The sequence below is a fragment of the Homarus americanus genome, unplaced genomic scaffold (assembly GCF_018991925.1).
Source record: "Homarus americanus isolate GMGI-L3 unplaced genomic scaffold, GMGI_Hamer_2.0 scaffold53233, whole genome shotgun sequence".
In the NCBI taxonomy this organism is placed as follows: Eukaryota; Metazoa; Arthropoda; class Malacostraca; order Decapoda; family Nephropidae; genus Homarus; species Homarus americanus.
This window is the reverse complement of record NW_024751660.1, coordinates 738,121-744,010: the sequence shown is the minus strand read 5'-3', so window position 1 is coordinate 744,010 and position 5,890 is coordinate 738,121. Positions and strand designations below refer to the sequence as shown.

General features: G+C 37.3%; 1 long non-coding RNA gene across 2 annotated transcripts; it reads right to left on the bottom strand.

Moving 5' to 3' along the window:
- Positions 1-567: 567 nt before the first annotated feature.
- On the bottom strand, positions 568-5,536 carry LOC121854774. Of its 2 annotated transcripts, none has more exons than XR_006086635.1 (4): positions 5,414-5,536; positions 4,120-4,220; positions 2,971-3,108; positions 568-1,024 (listed from the first exon to the last, which is right to left on the bottom strand). It is a non-coding gene; the product is annotated as an uncharacterized LOC121854774 (long non-coding RNA). The 2 variants fall into 2 exon arrangements; XR_006086634.1 differs by having other exon boundaries at positions 5,345-5,456.
- Between the last annotated feature and the right edge of the window lie 354 nt (positions 5,537-5,890).

Sequence of the window (5,890 nt, the reverse complement as noted above, 5' to 3'; positions counted from 1 at the left end):
TTTGATGTGTGGTCATCTCAATGTCAAACCCCAACATCTGCCCCCATGCTGAAGTCTTCCACTACGCATGTTCTTTGGACCCTCACTTCAGATTTATTTTCTCAAAACTAAATTTCAGTGATGAAAAATAAATTATATACAGTAATACATAAATACTTGAACTGGCGTTAGGATGAAAGAAGAAAAAAATAAACAGGTACAGTAAAATATAATACCTCAATTGGTGTATAATGCGTCTAACACTTACCTATAATTTCTTAATGTTTTATCTTATTGTTTTATGAAGGAAGTCTGAAATCACAAAGGTGAATGGTCACGTGTTGCACTGTACTGTACAGTACAGTACTTATAAGGGAAAACGGGCTTGAACTACTGTTGAAGCCTTAGGAAGTACAGACGCAAAATAGGTGTGATGTAGTATATTATGCATAAGAAACAATTATGTTAAGTAAATAGGCCTACAATAATGCATCAAGCAGAATTCACAAAATAAGTATAAAATATATATATATATATATATATATATATATATTCATAAAATCACACGGGGAAAGGGAAACAACGGAGCACCTTAACTTTCGTCTTTATTATATTTATTGAACACTTAAATGGATAAAAACTATCAAAATTCCCAAATATTAAACATTTAAACCTAATGTACAGATGGTGGAAAATTTTGGGTAATAAAAGATTAAATCTGCGCATTGTTGGATTGCCCCGGGGGTTACAGCGTACGACATAAACCAGGCAAACTTAACCCAACTTAAAAATAAGTCAAGGTTAAGTTCATTAAGTTAGGTTTGTTTTTATCGTCGAATTATGCATATCCCAAGGTTCCAAAATCGCGTGTAACATACTGAAGAAGCTATTAAACTCGCAAGGCACTTGCTATAGACGCATGACTATAACAAAGATCAAATTCGAACACAGGAAACGCCAGGCTCTAGTGCCAGCAATCCTTGGAGGAGCTGTGTGTTGACGGCTGGCCACGAGGGTGTTGGTCCGTGCTCCATAACGTGTTAAGCTGAAAAGTTAAACACTTTAGAAGAAATTTGTGAAAATTCATCAATTATCTACTGTGTATAAGAATAAATTAAATATTTTATAGAAAAAAAAATGGAAAGCTCAAGCAAAAGAGAAATTGATCCATTGCTTACTGGAATAACGTACAAGAAGGGCGGCTCAGGTACATTCAACGGGACAGGGACACCATTTATTTTTCGACTGACAGGAACCACTGTATCCTAAATAAGCTAATAAAAATTTATCAAGAGTATTTAGGTTACTTTAGATTCGCATTGTTACCTAAACAATGTACAGCAAAAATTGTTGGCTAAATTTAAAAGCTCAGTTCGTGGAATGTGTTTAACGTATCAACCATCTTGTGAAGTGATTCGCTGCCTCATACGGGCGTTAGTGGCATAACAAACTTTAATTGTTTACAGCATGAACCAAACTAGTGTAAGACTTTAGTGTTTATTGATGACTAGTAGGTGAACAAACTAGTGTACGCGCTCTAAGAGTAGAGCGAACAGTGGAAGGTAAAGCTAACGATATTTACAAGGCGGCGTTACTGCAGTTAAGGTAAGTAATTTATTTATTTAGTTATTTATTTAGTATTTCAACAAATATGTGGTAGCAGTGTCTCTCCTAGAGCCTGTGAGAATGTAAACAAGGGCGGGCTGCCTCATCAATCACTTCATCCTTCTGTCATTCAGTTTTTTTACGCCAATATGGAATTTTGTTGGATCTTGGAATTTTTTCGACTTGTGATCCTGACAAAAAACAATGCAACACTAACCAACACTAACCAACACTAATCAACCTAAGGTACCCCACCAAACCTGACTGAATGGTTTTTTTGGGGGGGGCTAAAGTTAGGTTACGTTTGGCTATTTCTTTTAAGTTGGTTTATATTGGACTTGGTTATTACGGTACCTATCACAGGTAGGTTAGGTATGGTTATTTATTCAAGTTGGATTAAGATAGGTTTGGTTGATTCGTATTATATAATTTAAGTAGGAAATCCAAGTTGGCGCATAACACTCAAATTGATTCCATTATTAAGACTTAGAAAGATCTCTAAGGTATTATTTTAGTTTCGGTCATCCTCGGTTAGGTTAGGTTACACTAGTTTAGGTTAGGTTAGGTTGGTTTGGATAAAACAGGGATGATGGAAAACGCGTTCTCTCACAACCTAAGAAGAAAACAAGGGAATTAATTTGTTCGCAAGCTGATTTTCCCCCAAATTTGTAGCTGCAAACTTGAGGGAACTTTACCTAGTATCTACCAAAGTGTGAGTAGCGTACCAGAAACACTGTACATCTAAATTATCAGATACAATTAGATGTTGACATACAACACCGCCCATCATCACTACATATAACACCATCGATCATCACTACATATAACACCATCCATCATCACTACATATAACACCATCCATCATCACTACATATAACACCATCCATCATCACTACATATAACAACATCCATCATCACTACATAAAACACCATCCATCATCACTACAGATCGGTAAAGTAGTTTCCGAGATTCTCGTGCGGACACACACACACACACACAAACAGACATATTTCTTTGTTTTATAATATATATATATATATATATATATATATATATATATATATATATATATATATATATATATATATATATATATATATATATATATATATATATATGTTACAGTGGGAACAGAAGAGGGGTAATCATACTACAGAAGACACTGCAATTGCTTATGTGAAGCCTTAATGTATACAGTACAGTTGTTTATTTTATTTTTCTTGGTGAGAGAAATTATATTACTTAAGAATCAAAACTTTTAAATCCTTTCAGTTTTTCATTCCATTGCTTACTAATTCATTTAAACCATCGCAATAAAAGCAAAATAGTGTAATATTCATTATGTTATTCGCATATTAGAAAATATTTATATTTTTGTTACTTACTACACTCCCCCTCGTAGCTCTTAGTGATGCTGTTGTCCCTGCAGGCAGCAGCCTTGAGACCACAGTCACTACCGTAGGTCACACCGTCACTGCCACACACCGGGGCCCAGATGGCTGGGCAGGGGCGTAAGCATGGATCTGTAGATGTTCATAAAGAGTAATTAACTAACTATGGAAACTGTAACACTGTGTAAACATTTTACAGTGTTTGTGTGTTTATTAAGAGTAAATATTTATAATTAAATTTAATATCAACTAAATCACCTGATGTACGGAACTGCACAGTACGTGTCAATATTTATATGCTTATTAAGAACAAATATTTGTGATCTAGACATCTAAATCGCCCGATGTTTTCGAACTGGTTCCAATTTCTGTGACCAGCACTAGCAGGTAGGCCCTATTGTATACACCCCCTCCCCACAGACCGTGTTGCAGGTGCCGAGCAAAGAGCGTATAAGGGAGGCAGTTGTCGCTCCCGTGTTAGTGTTCTCGGTAGTCTGGACGATGTCCAGGTATTATTTGAAGTAGGAAGCTGAAACTGCGAAATGTTTGGGCATTTTTTCAATAGTGACTCATACATATTGTGGGTATTTTGTTTATGACATGGTGGGGGGGGGGGGGCAGCGTACAGTGAACGTACCACTACTTGTGATACGGCGACGAAAATAATAATTACATGCAGGCAGTTAGCTGAACACGACAAAGTCTTATTGTTACAACGTTTATGTTCTTATTAAATAAGTGTCAATTATTATGACTCACTGATACTATGGTTTAACATTTGGTAAAGAGGCATTCGGAAGGGCAGACTCGCAAAATATGAAAATAATATACTTTTTTAAAAGAACAGTAAACAACAAAACTAAAAGTGTAGTAAAACAAAAGCTCCCAGCTGAATGTTTTGATCTTGACCTTTGGTTTATTTCCTCATCACGGTAGACCAAAAGTTGGGCTTGGTTTGATGTTTCCTCAACACAAGAGAAATAAGTTCGATCTGGTGGACTAAACGTTGTCAAAAAATCAGCTCTTCATGCTTTACCCAAGAGTCATCCTCCGATCTTGTGGAAAGGACAAGTGGAGATCATACCCGAGCATAAGGGAAACATGGTTTACTGTACCTACCTCTGCGGTTGGAACCAATAGTACCTCTTTGGGCATCCGTGACTGCCACCGTCACAACTACCATCAGCAGGACGAGTCGCCTCCAAGTCATCTTGCCTTAAGTCACCTGTGGCCCGCGTCACAACCTGAGGGAAGCACTTGACTGTACTACAGCTAGAGTATCTGGCACACAAGTCAAGCTGATACATTTAACAACCATGTACAGTAGATGATTCCTGATCTGTAGTTTGATAGCCGAGAAAAAACAAACACACAGGTATATAGAATACAATGAAATGATTAAATTCCACCCACCCAAGCTGCTTTTAAAATACAGACCGAGAACTAATCTAATTTTTTACATGGCCCTTAACTCCAAGTTTAAATTGATAATTTTCGTATTTTTTTAAAAATTCGACCAATAATATAACAGTAAATATAAACTGGAGGTTTTCCATGATTTATGAAGCTAAGCAGTGTTCCTTGTGTAGTATTATTGTGACACAAAGGACAGGGAGAGGTCACACAAATGTTGTTACTATGAAAGCTTAAACCTTTATCAGGAAATACATTCCAGATGGAGTTTATGTAAAATTCAGCAAATTCCAGAAAGAGATAATGTCCGTCCAGGCCTCGGTCACCCCCTCCCCCCACCAGACTACTTTTAGACGCAATTTATTAGACATTTACGTCGGCATTATTTCACCATGAAATATCTATGAATGTATTACTATAAGAATAATCTTCATTCGCCTGGTTATTATAACTTCATCTAGCCCGTTTAAAGCAAATTAATGTGTTGTATTTTCACCCAAGCCTACAGTATATAGTCAGACCTTGTTTTCACCGATTGATGGCCGAGACATAGCAATCAGCTTTTTTCTTATGATCATCTAATACCTCAGTTGATAAGTGAAATGTTGAAACACAGTTATTATGGCGTGTGGATGGCGTTATGGTGCCCTGTGACGTCAGAGTAAATTGATTCAGCGTAAGTCCATCTGTATTAGAGAAAACTTACTATGAGAGCCTAGTGTGTATCGTGTGCTATTATTATATTAATAACTGGCACAGCAAGCAACAGATAATCAAACAATATCACAATCTTATATAAGGAGCATAACGTGGATACAAGAGACCCGGTTCGAAGATGTGGGTTGATTCCCTACAATAAAACACCACTAGACTACTGCTCAAGATAACCAAAGATGGATCAGTAAAAACGAGACGTGGGTAGAAAGCTTCACACACTAACCAACGAAGACCTTACCGGAAAAATATAGTTGATGATGAAGCAGCAGAAGCGGAACACCTTTGTGGACAACAGCCAAAGACTGACCTTTATATATGTCTGGCGGAAAGAGACTGGGATAGCAACAGAGGGCTGCAGGAGGGAGTCGTGAAGAGGCGTCGTCCTGTTATCAGCCGGTGTGGTGTGGTGGAAGCAGGGTGCGGCTGACTTCAATTAACGACATAATAATCTGTATCAGTGACCGACACCTAAAACTTCAGATATTACGGATGTGATGTAATTGTATGCATGATTCATCCAAGTAATGGTGTAATATTACTGTCATCTTGAGGACTCTAGCAAGTATCTGGTGGGATTTCCAAGGCTATTGCTGTCTGTTTATCTTAGGCTTCCTGGAATCAATTCTGCAATTCATGTTCTTCAGAAGACTACATTTTGTCGTTTGGATTTAGTTACTGAGAACCATTGTAAATATTTCAGCCCTTGTGTGTTTGGCTACACGCGGCTGTACAGTATTATTATAATCTACAGGATCATCTGTGGCGTCAGGAGTTTCCGAAAGTA